This window comes from Melozone crissalis, unplaced genomic scaffold, assembly GCF_028551555.1.
Source record: "Melozone crissalis strain CALT ecotype California unplaced genomic scaffold, PUWL_Pcris_2 ptg000009l_1, whole genome shotgun sequence".
In the NCBI taxonomy this organism is placed as follows: domain Eukaryota; kingdom Metazoa; phylum Chordata; class Aves; order Passeriformes; family Passerellidae; genus Melozone; species Melozone crissalis.
The window spans coordinates 12,177,172-12,190,321 of record NW_026535787.1 but is presented as its reverse complement, the minus strand read 5'-3'; the positions used below and the strand labels follow the sequence as shown (position 1 = coordinate 12,190,321).

Genomic DNA, 13,150 nt, shown 5'->3' with positions numbered 1-13,150 from the left:
AGTTTGGGTGGAGGGAACTGTCTGGTTTGCTTTCCAGAAAGACTTGGTTGCTGAAGAGAGTCAGTTTACAGCAGTCACAGGACAATCATAAGGAGGTTTATTCAAAGAGTTGGCAGCTGCTGGGTACCTAGAGGAATACTTCTGGACTTACTGACATGCCACCATCTTTTTTACACTTTTCTGATTGTAGCAGGAAATTAAAGTTTACTAATCATTAAATCTATAAATGCATTGCTCTCAATTTGTTAACAGTTGGTTCATTCATTCACCACAACTCCAGCTGACTATGTTTGATCATGCTTCTGCTTCCTGAAAAAGTATTTTTCGAAAACACTATGGTAACCAATGCTCACAGAGCATGAAACCAAGCAACCAGATTTGTGGAATGTGTTTCTGGATAGCTTTTATCTAGCAGGAAAGAAGCTGAATGCAACATGCAGGCAACAGCCCCCTTCGTTAAAATGCTGCTAAGTTCTATAAGCAGAATCTAGTTCTGTCCTCAGAAAATTAATAGTAGTCATGGGATGGTGAATTCATGGAGTCATAGAAAGCTCATCTCATGGCAGCTCCCCTGCCATGGGCAGGGATGCCTTCCTCGAGACCAGGTTGCTCAGATCCACATCCAACCTGGCCTTGAACACTTCTAGGGATGGGGCATCCCCAGCTTCTCTGGACAGTGTGTTCCAGTGCCTTGTCACCCTCACAGTAAAGAATTGTATTCCTAGTTCAAGAGAAATAAACTTTCCCAAGGAATGCCAAAATCCTATATTAATTTGAATGCTATATACCTGATTGAAAGCAATGCTGTGCACAGAGCATGCAGAAAACTTGTCTTCATACAGTATGATGAACCTTTTATTTCCATGCTCTGGGAGAGGAGTTGGGCTGTATAATGTCTCAAGGCCTTAATCATGCAAACTCTTACACCTGTTTTAATCTGTACAATTAGCCTTCTCACTGAAATTTTAAGAACCATCCAATGTGGGCAAGTCTGAAGAGCTTTGTCAAGTATGGGAGCCTTAAAATCAAAGGCACCTACAATAGATATTGGGTTCTATTATGCAAACAAAAAATTAGTGAAGTAAAGTTCCTTTAAAATACTTTATCAAGGTCTTTAGAGATGATCTAAACAGCAACATATAACATCAAGATGAACTAAAATATTTATCTATATATCACTGTCTACCTCAGATCATTACATGATGCTGGTGTCTACTGACAACTTGCACAAGTTTCAAGTTTCAGACTAGTTAGCTGAGTGGCTTCTCCTATATATGGGGAGGATTTCCTAATAAATTGCCTCCTTATCTACATGGCAAAAATTTGTTTTTGACATAGGCAGTGTCTACTTGAATTTTCTCCTCCATTTCTATCTGTCTTCAAAGGTATCAGCAATCCTTCCTGTTCAGGACATGGCTGTATATCTGGATGCCTAATGAAGAGCATGAGATACACTACCAAACTAAATAAATAAGCTTAAGGACTGCTTTACCCTCAAAGGATTCGGCAACATACTACAAATACCTAATAATGAGAAAGAAAACTGATATAGTATTTGTATGCATTTTCAGTCACAATGTAAATCCTAATCTTTAAGTGTTTCCAAACCAAGCATATCACAAGAAATAGCATTTTAATGAAAAAAGGCTTCCTACCACAGTGCTGTTTTGTTGTAACCTCTCTTTCTGATTTTCATTTTGAAAAACCTTTTTTATTTTTTCTGTGGGAGAAAAATCCCACTTTGCAACTTTGTATGTAACAAGGTATTTCCTTTCCTTATTTTGGCAACTCCTCCCAAAAAGTCGGTACCTTTTGACTGAATGTGATGTGACCAAACCCCCATTTACTTTGAGTATTGGGGAGTTACTTGCCAGCAATGACTTCTCTTGAACCAGGCGTCCGGTCCATCCTGAGCTCCTCTGTAGATACTGCAGGGTGTGTGTGCACTCAGACAGGTGTGTAGTCAAAGAAACCCTGTGAAAATATTGCTGGGAAGGAAATGCATGCATTCCTCTCTTGAGTATAACAAGAGAGGCATACAGAATATTCCTATGTGTATGACAGAATAAATGCTTCACCTCTCTCACACCCCATCTCTCTCTCATGAGGCTCTCTTTGCAATTAGGGGAATTGGGTTCTGAAGCAGACGACACAAGAGACTAGGGTGGATTTGTGGGTGCTGCAAAAAATAAAAGCTCTTCACAGATAAGTAATACAATTTTTTTCTGATTTTGGCATTGGGCATTGCACCTCTGTAGTACTGCAATGAACTGCAACTAAGAAAACTCGCTTCTGGAGAGGAAGAGTGATTGGTAAGCTGATGCAGTTGAGAAAGCAGATTCTACAACTGATATTATATTGTCCAATGTAAATCATAAAGTCTGCAAAAAAATTTATGCAGAAACCAGTCCAGCTTCAGGTAAGGTCAAACTGCGAGTTACTAGAGGTATTATACACATAAGATGCTTAAAAACTGTGATGATAACATGCCCAGATGTGAAAGCCTTTTCTGCCCATAGTCTGAGTTAAACTACTCTTATCTGACCAATTAAATATCTCAGGTTACTCAAATCAGCAAATAATTACAATTAGGAAAATAGGTAGCTTTGCCTTTTCAGGATTTGTGAAAACAGGATTATCCATAAACTGATTTAGGTAAAAAATTCAAGACATTTTTTATATGATACCTGGGACTAAATCCCAGCCATATATTATTTTCTGATTTAAACTTATAGCATGTGAAAATTGGTATTTCAGGTTCTGTGCCCTTTCTAGTTAAAGAAAATTTGCAAAATGAAACACCCATTTGATATTTGACATAACTTTCAACTCTGTAATGGCCATGTGAAAGACACTTGCAACATTTACAAAAAACCTGTGACACAAAATAAAAACTATGCAAGGACATCCTGTTCTCAACAGGCTTCAGGCTCATTTTGCAAGTAACAGATTTATAAGCTATTAGACATTAATTAAAATAAATGGATCAGTTAATTTTAAAGTCTGATACGGATGAATAATTATCCATTTAATTAGTTGGACATTTCTTAAACACATACTGTGCACGGGTATTTTTAGTATACAAATTTAGAAATTTTTCAGAAATTTTCTTAATTGAAACAATTACTACAACACAACATTTTCTTGGACCTTCCGGCAGAAACTGACACAGAAATGCATCAGGATTGCAGAGGTTTGTAAAATATCATAAAACTCAGTTTATATTTGATAGATAGAGTCCTTTCAAATGTTTCATATGTTTCTAATCCATAGTTTTCTAGCTTGTGTTTATTTACAGAGGAATCTCAGCCCCATTGCTTATCTATTTTCAGCTTATTTTTTGTCCTGGGCACCAAATAATATAATTTTATTTTTGGGGGGTTTTGGTTTTTTTTTTTTCTTTTTTATTCTTTTTTCTTTAATCTCTCTTATTATTTATTTTTCTTTTTTACCTTAATTAAATTTGCTTAATCTCTGTATAAATCTTTGTTTGAGTATATTCTGCTTGCAGTTTGTCTGGGTACCTGTGCAGCATCACCCAGTGAGAACACAAGGTCACAGGTTTCAGGGTACAACAATCCTTTCTGGGGAGAGGAGCATCTACCAAAGGAAAGAGGCTCCAAAACCCCATCTGCCCAGGGAACAATCTCACAGAAGAGATAAAAGGATACTATATTCTGGACATTTTTTCCTTTCCAAAATAAAATATTGAGTTGATTAAAATCCAAGAGTTGAAAATTTTGGCATTTTCTGTAGATTGTAATACCTTAAAATAATCTGTCAGACATTTCTGAACTACTCTTGAAACAGATACCAACCTTCATGGATCAAACATCAACCTCTTGATAGCCTAAACTTCCAAAAGTCTTTGCTATGTTAGCCAGCACATGTCAATGTGTTTTCTTTCACCCAATTAGACATCACTTTCATTCCTGCTCTTTCCTCCTCTTATTTAGTATTAACCCATGCAGAATATTTTAATATTTAAGCAAGTTTTCACATTTCTCCTACTCTGTGTTCCCCCAGGCCTACAGGTCTCATCCTGCAATGGTGTGCTGAGGTACAAACCCATAGTGTAATGCACCACCAGAAAATAGTCAGATATTACGATGATAAGAGCAGTATAATAATCTGTGTGGAATAAAGTAAATCACTGTTCATTCTGATCTTCCCTAGCAATTTGGTTTTTTGTGCTTTGAAGAAACTTATTTCCTGGAAGTTCATCTATGATCCAGTATATAAAAGACAGCATCATTAACAGAAATTATTTTCCTCTGTATAATCAAGACTATTATATTGATAACAACTTCTAGGAATATTTAATTGCCATTCAAACACTCAACCACAAAAATACCTGCTATTTATTCTAACATGAGGTGTAATTTATCTGCTTGATACTGTTAGAAAAGTTGTGTTCAGGGAAAAAGATATTGCTTCATAATCCATGTGGTCTATATTTCATAATTCCTCATTGTTAAAATGTTTTATTTGGATTAGAGAGGTCCATTTGTTCTTCTTATTTGTGTTTACCTTTTCTTGTTGGAATATAATCTAATCTAAGTATTTTCTTCCTCCTTTTTGCTCTTCTCTCTTCAGAGTGACAAATGTACTTAATGATCTAGATTTCTATGATATTTTAACTTTGCCCAATACCAGTCCCTAAAGATTCCTACTTTTTAACTGGAGTACAAAACAAGAAATCTCAGTATATGTATAACAATTTTTTTTGCATTCTTTGAATTAAGACAATAGATGATAAAGTTTCAACTCAGTAATAATATTTTATCTATATCATGCATGTAGATGTCTAGCAAATGTTGTACATAATTGCAATATTATTAAATTAATATTTTGTAGGTGTTTGCAAATAATAATTTTATGTGGTTTTATTTAGAATCTGTGTGCTTTTTCCAGTGTACCTTTTTTTTTCCTAGAGGAATAAGCAGGTTCATGATCAGTACATTTTTAACAAATTTTGATAGAGAAACATTAGAAGATGTAATGCTCCACATAATATACTTTGTTCAGTTCAGAGATAAAATTCATTCACTTTAAGTGTGTAAAAGGATATTTATCCTGCTTAAAGTGAAAACCCTAATATATCTAACCATAATGTTGCTGGTGATATTTTCATAGTATTGTCATTACACCTACATGCTTATAGTCAAGTCTGCTGGTAATTTAAGTCTCCAAGCAAGACTTCTCCACTGCTAGTTGATTTCTTAATTCAAAGCAATGTGGTGTTTTTAAACTACAATTACTTTTATATAACTTGTCCAAAAGAATACATGTGAATTGAAGCCTAGAATGTCCATGTGAACAGAATGTGAACAATATTCTGCAGTTCTTCACAATAAAAATAGGTTAACAAGTGGGGGGCAAGAAATCCCAGCACTTCAGGTACATTGCTATTAATGGGCAGCATTGATCAGAAAAATAAAACACTGACTTTCAGATGCTACCAAGATTCTAGAAATGCTGTGATTGTTTGAAAACTCTGGCAATTCATTGGCTTGCTTAGTTGTTGTGTGGAATTCTGGCCTTCAAATCCAGGTGTTAAGAGCAGTTCACAAACTAAAATGAACAGGAGCTATGTTTGTGTGAGACTGGCTGGGGTGGGGAGTAGGAAAGCACGGCCTAAGTCTGAGCACCTAAAATTGCTACTTCTTTTCCAAAGTGAGTGACACCATCACATGCATAAATGTAAGTCTGAAGTGGGAGTACAAGGACTCAGAATAAGCCATTAAGACTGTTTATTTCCCCCCCCCCCCATATGCTTCTGAGGGGCAAAACAAAGTAGTGCTATATACTGGAAACAGAAAAATCAATTCAGAATCTGCTCCATAAGAAGAAAAAGTTATTAAAAATACATCTTTTTGGTACTGCTTGAAGTGTATAATCTGTTTTTAAAGTGCTGAGCACAATATAAATGCAGATTGTGCTAGATTCTACTAACCAAAAAGCCTAGTCACAGCGTTATGACAGCTTTATGACATTTAAATATCATAGCATGTGAAAACATGGAAGAGATGGCAGGTGGGAGGAAGTACTTGATATTCAAGAGAAAATATTAATGGATGTGTCTAAAATGTAACTACTTTTTAACATGTCATGCTTAGGAATATTTGCATAATATTATCCTTTAAATTGCAGTGTGTACATATTAATTTCACAGTGTCACTCCCAATAAGTCTGGCATCTGTACATTCAATGGGCCCAGTCTAGCACACTTGCATCTCTTCATCACAGACATTTGGAGTCTCAATTTAACAAGTGACTCAAAAGGAAGACAACCCAAACAGGCATAAAGATTTTCTATGTTCTAGGAAACCATGTCTTTCAATGTGAAGCGTTGTCTCAAGCTACCTTCTGCCCTTTCCTCAAATATATTGTTTCTTTAATTACACTTCTTCCTCTGGCTAATGCCTGTTATCTAAGTACTCAAAGTCCAAAATCTGTTTCAGCCTGCAGAAGAGGTGAGAAAGAAAGGAGAACAGAGCAGTTTAGAAACAGGAAGCTTAAAAAATCCCAAAGAAAAAACCTCAGTGATGAAGAACAATAAAGCAAAGCACAATGCTCCATACATGCCCTTAGTTCTTGGTGTTATATAGTTCCTAGCATGTTTTTACCTCTTCTATTCTGCACTCTCCCCTTTTCCCTAGGAAGTACATCATTAGATGCATGTGAAATGTGGCTGTATTTTTTTTTCCCTCCAGTTTTAAAAATATTATGCTTTTTATTTGCAGAATGAGTCAGGCTGGAATGGACCACAGTGGGTCATCTGGCCCCAGCCCCTGCTCAAGCAGGGTCATCCCAGAGCACATGGCACAGGGTTGTGTCCAGACAGTTAAATTCTCAATAGAAATAGAGAAAAAACCCCAGAGCTGTATGTGTCTTATCTCATTATCATTCTGAACAAAGTCTACTGTATGGTGGCATTTTGGACTTTAGTTTGGTACCCATTTGCAGTGGGAAGCAGGAATTTTACCACAGATCCTGCAAGCCCAGGCTGAAAAATGAATTTTTTTCTTGTACTATGTGCCACCATTAAAGGCAAAACCACCCTGCAATATTTAAGGTTTCTATTCTGTAACTCTAAAAAGCAAGAAGAGAACATTGCAGTCACTGAGACTCAAGGAGACTAAGACTCAACTTGAGTATGAATTTGACCACCCATTTTCTAGCAGGTCCATGCCACCTTAGGTATTCAGAATGACACATGGGGAGCACATTTAGACCTGTAAATCTGCCACTCACTTGCTCTCCTATGTTTCCCTTTGTAACATAAGAAACTTCCTCAGAACTTATTTCTTCACAGTGTAGTTTCTATTTAAGAACGAGATGTGACTGCTAAAAAAGCATTTTGTTTTGTTTTGAAACCATTGTAAGTTAATAGGATACAGAATCTTTAGGACATATTAACATCTTAAAAGAAAATTGGCAGAAAAAACTCTATAATCTCACTTAATTTATTATAGCTGTTGGCCTTTCCAACAGGGCAATTGTAAAAAGGTTGGAAAATATTTTAACTCATTTTTATCAGGCCATCCCTCCTTATCCTTTCTAGAATTTTATTCCTTATTATTTCCTTAATTTCATTCAAGTAGATCAGAAAACAAAGTTGTCAATACTGTATAGAAACTATCCCCAGAGAAGGTTAGAAAAATGATACTGTTGAGAAATCACAATAAAATTGTAGAGCAGCTATTCATCTTTGCTATATATTGAAAATCAACCAAACAACCTTCAGACATAAAAGATGCAATAATAAAAATAGCATCCTGAAGATACCAGTTTAAACTACAAAATAATACTGCAAGTATATTTAGATGAAATTTCCCTTAAATGCTCCAGGAAAAACTACTTAAAACCATGCCTTTGGACATATGACAGTTTTTAAGATGCTGTAAAAATGAAGCAAGTTAATATCTCATCCAGTTATTCATTTTGAGAAAATGCCAAAGCCACAATAGTTATGTCTCCACTGTTCCAAGATGAGGCTTGTAGCTCTCAGCTCCTGTAGCTTCTGACATTCTACTGCCTGGAGATATTTGAGGAAAAAAATCACATACACTAACCTATTTTTACATGTCTGACTAATTTCTAAAAGTAGATTGGAAGCTCTACAGAATGAAATCAATGAGATGGCTCTGCTGAAATCTTAAAACTTCAGGTAACCAATTTTTTATGTTTCATTTGCTGCTTCCTGATGAAAATAAGAAAATATAGAATGAAGAAAAAAGGCATAAAAGGCAATTGCCTTAAAGACTTGCTTTACAATTGTTTAAAAGGTGTGAAATAATTTTTTCAGTCTTTGTTCTCCTTGTAGTCATGATTGTAACAATATAGCATAGAGGATGATATTTAAAAAAGAAAATACACGTTTTTGAGTCTCGGCTATCCTTTCTTTTATAAATACTGCTTGAAGTCTGAAGTTAGAACTAGCCTTTGAAAACATCCTATCTAACCACTGAGGCTACAAAGTCAAAGAGAGCGTGAAAGGAGGAGCTTTTTCATACTCACACCCAAGTGATTAAGCATTAATGAAATTATCAAACTTTGCAAGACTGATGGCAGGAGAAAAAGAGTTGCCAAGTTTGCTGAGAGCCTGACCCTGCAAGAGGCCTCCTGTGCTCATACAAAGATCTACGAAAACATGCCTTTTCTCAAAACAAGGGCTTGCTCTGTCTGGATGGAGCTCCAAGAGCAGAACCTGCATATGTGTACTCTGACAATGTTGCATGGAACTTTGCATAGGAAATATTAAAAACATTTTAATTGGTTCGTTAGCTTGAGGCTCTATTGTTGGGCTTTCCCAGGTCTGCAGACATAGCACAAAAAGTGACACCAGGTATTCCACACCCATCAGAACTATCATTCCAAGGCTGTATTTAATTTCAAATGATCCCAAAATAATCTTATTTTCCTTTAAGAAAGGAAGGTGGCCGAGCTGCTTGAAGGGAGACAGGGGTTTGGATCCTGACTTCTCAAGTGTACACAGTGGGCCAGGACAAGAGCCCTGATCCAGGAATAAAGGCTGGATTTCCCTTCCCTAACCAGTTCTCTCTCAAACAGTGAAGCACACACTACTTTTATTCTTCAGGGGCAGCTCCTCTCTTTGCAAGGGTGAAATCTGCACAGGAGGGGTTGGGTCCACCTAAAGTTGTGTTTTAACTGTGTGGGTGCAGGATCTGACTCAGCACACATCAAACCTCTGACCAAAGAGAGGGGGAATTTTTGGTGATAATCTCCTGCCAAGAAAAGGGAGGTTATATGTGCCAACACCCTGAAGAAAAGTCACTCAGGAGTAGAAAAAACTTGGAGAGATTTGCCATACAAATCATCCCCAGGATTTAGTATATCTGACCAGCAGATATTGCTACAAAAGAAATGAAAAGGCAAATTTAGGAGTAGTTAGATAAAAATACTGCAAACAAAAATATATATACCAAGTTAATACCAGTTCTGGGGTCTTCCATTGCCGATATAAACTGAAGAGAGATACCCTCTTAGCAAATCAAAACGCCACAACAGCAAAACCCTCAAAACACATTTTATAATCACTAGTACTGAAGTTCATATTCTTGCACATCCAAGCTGAAAAAGAAACAGCCATTTAACAAATTTAAGCCTCTCTCAAAAAATGCACATATTCATGTATTCTTGTCACCAATTAAAACAAAGGGCCCAGAAGAGCAATTATTTACTGCTGGGCATTATGAAAACTTTCTCTGCATTTAGTTATTTTCAGTAGCCAAAATATTTAGTCAAATGAATGAAATTGAATTTTTGCATTTTTTAAAAAATAAAAGTGCTTCCTCTTAATGGACTTTTTGCACTCACTCAGGGATTTGTGAAATTATGAGTACAAATGTGTGCAAGCCCTAGACTTGGTGAAGAAACTACTATTTTTCTTTCGGTCATTAATTTTTCAGAGGCAAACTGAAATTATTTCATCTGTACTGATTCTGTATGAAACTCATCCCTGTGCACAGGAACAAACACACAGTTTTATGCCACACAAGACTTCAGAAAAACAGCAATAGAGAAACCACCACATGAGATGAAACCTGGGGCTCATAAGTCCAGACCTGAATTTCTGAGAGAGCCAGGACCAGGTGTTTACAAGGAGGTTTAAGTGAAGCACAATTAATGGAGAACCACTGATTTATTTAATTCCAGCTTGTATGGCTTTTGGTTTATAGTTTGAGAACAGATCTCCTAATGCATCTGAGACCTGAGTGGAGAGTAATTAGATGCATCCTGTGGCTTTGTTCAAGCGTAACACTGGTAACCAGATTCAGTTTGTGAAAACTGTGAATCCAATTTTTGCTCACAATGGCTGTTCCTTAGAGTTTGTTCTGTATCTGCCAGTAATTTGATGAGCTACAATATTCCTAACTTGCTAAAACCTCTGAGTATTTCAAAAAGGCATCATTGGAGTACAAAATTTTCTGAAAGAATTGCCATGCCATTCACCAGAGCTCTTATGGAATACACTTCTAAGATATTTTTTGCCTCAAAATAGTTATTTAGAGCTCTTATTATTTCATACAGAACCCAAATTTACTCCTTGAAATGAAAATATAAGATACCACCAGTTGTTGAAAATATTTAAAATTAAAAAATTTAAAAGTAAGCCTTTTCCTTGGATTTTCTATATTATTGATAATTCCTGGTTCTCAATTTGTGTACTGCATAGAAATTGTGTGATAACAATGCAACCATACTATAAGAAATACCATTCTCAAAGTCTCTGAGAATGCCAGTAGCCTGACAAACTTTAAAATGCAGCTATTTGACAGAATGTTAATTCTTGTAAGGATTGTTGCTGATCAAATATCTACGGAAAATTCTGCTTTTGGACAGTATTGCAGCAGCACCCTAGTATCTCAGTCACCAGGCAGCCTTGCAGGCTCACAGTGTCCTACCCCTCAAATATAAACAGAGTCATGGGCTCATCAAAACCCTGAATAACCTTTGATTCACATTTTAAGTTGACAAAGAGAAATGAAAAGTGTCAAACCAGCTTGTATTTCTGTACCAGTGTTAAAGACCAGCACTGCCCTCCATGTTGAGCTGGTCATCACCTGATTCAGCCAAGCCTTTTACTTCATCACAGAAATGTTCATTACATACATATATTCACAATAATACAATTAATTCATTGAAATTTAGGGAGTACATGCAAAGATATATTGTGCTCATGGAGCAGAAATATCTATTGTAGCTCATTTTTTTTGTACCTCATTTTTGTAGCATTTTTTTTGTACATCATTTTTTGTAGCTTTTTATTTGTTCATTTTCTATTGTACCTCATAAAGCCTACAAGCATCACCATTAAGGGCAAAGGAGGCCATGAATAAAATCAGTAAGGAGAGCAAACAGTTCAGAGAATCATAGAATTATAGGATGGCCTGGGTTGGAAGGGATCTCAAAGATCATCTTGGGCCACTTCTTCTGTTTCTCCAGTTTGTATGAAACTGTTTGGGGGATCTAATCTCTGCCTTTGGACTTTGCTTCTTGAAAAAAATGTCACTGACTGCCAGACATATTTTATCCAGAAACATAGACCATGCAATCTTTGAGTGTGGTGGCCAAACAAAGAAAGTATGGAAGGTGTAGGGATGAAGTGGGAGAAAGTAATTTGTTCACAGAAAATAAAGTTTTGATGATGAATTTTATTTCACTCTTTTAATTAAAGTAATTTTAAAAAATTGTCCTGCCAAAGACATATTTGGGGAAATCTTTCTAAATTACATTGATTTTTTGTTTCAGGAAAATGATTAATGATATTTAAAGAGAGGCTGCTAAAAATAAATTAAAATAGCTATTTGAGTCATAATGATTTGTTTTCTTGGATATCTCATATTGATAAATAAACCAATTATTATTTCAAATCAATCAAAGCATTAAAATTTCATTGCAATTTATATCTGTAAGGCAAACACCATGACAAATTTTGCAGTAGACATTTTGATATAAGAAGAAAAAAAATCAAATATCAACAGCCATCTTTTTGCTAGAGCTGGTAAAATTAATGGATTCACTTATTGTTAATAATTATATCTATCAAGGTTTTGAAGAAAATATCATAATAAAATATCAGAATAATGAATCTTGGAGAAATGACTAATTCGGATATGCAAATGACTCAGAAAAAGAGACTCCAGATGTTGGGGGCAAAAAATAAATAATTTTTTTTGGTTTGTGTTTTTTTTTTTTTTGTTCTTTGATCAGTAGTCCAAACTTTTAATAATAAATTCTTTTGAAAAATTCTTAAGACTAGGCATTTGAAATTACTAGGTATTTTTCAACCAAGATTTTATCTTTCTTTGGAAGTGTGATTGCAGACTAATTTGCAAACAAAATCCAGGGATATCACAGTAAGCACCCAACAGGCAGCACAGGCTGAAGCAGATATCAATTTTTTAAAGAACTTTAAAGGTACTGGGAGAAATTTGTGTAAAAAACATTTCAGGAGAAGATCCAAAGGGATGAAATTTCTCCTTGGTGAACTGAGACTGAGAAAGCTTTTTAAGTGTTGGCAGCACCACAGAAAAATCCAATGTCAAGAAATTAGAATAATGAGAGGATGATCAAAGAAGAGTTTATCTAAATAAAAGGTGAGATTAACAGTACTGATAAAAAGGTAGAGCAATGGACTATTTTAACATAAAATAAGAAAAATACTTGCCAAGGAATACCTTGATCTTATTTATTATTTTGGCTGGTTTTGGTTATTCTAGCTAGGGCTAGGATAAGCCTTTAAAAAAGCACAAAAACTTTGAATCTAAGGCAAACCACATCAGTATACTGAGAACATAATATTCCATCCAAAATAGCAACTTTAATTCATTTTGTCCACATCATTTTATAAAAAAAGATAAAAAATTATTAAATTTATGTAGGCAACATTACAGCTGCACTGCATGTAAATAATATTGTCCAAGTCTCTCATAATGATAAAATAGGTGGACAAAAAAGTTATTTTCTGCAAATTACCTACAAAAACAGCCAGCCAAACTGAAATTCCACAGGTAAAACACTGAATTCATCCTATGAACCTAGGCACAGCAAGAGTGTAATTTGTTGCTTTGCCTTATTTTTTTTTGATGCCAATGAAACCAGATCATTACCTCTAAATTCA

The 13,150-nt window shown here is 35.4% G+C and overlaps 1 long non-coding RNA gene across 1 annotated transcript in view; it reads right to left on the bottom strand.

The window, feature by feature from the left end:
* Positions 1–13,150, bottom strand: part of LOC128933476 (uncharacterized) — a 175,121-nt gene that overhangs the window by 49,840 nt on the left and 112,131 nt on the right. The window lies entirely within an intron of this gene.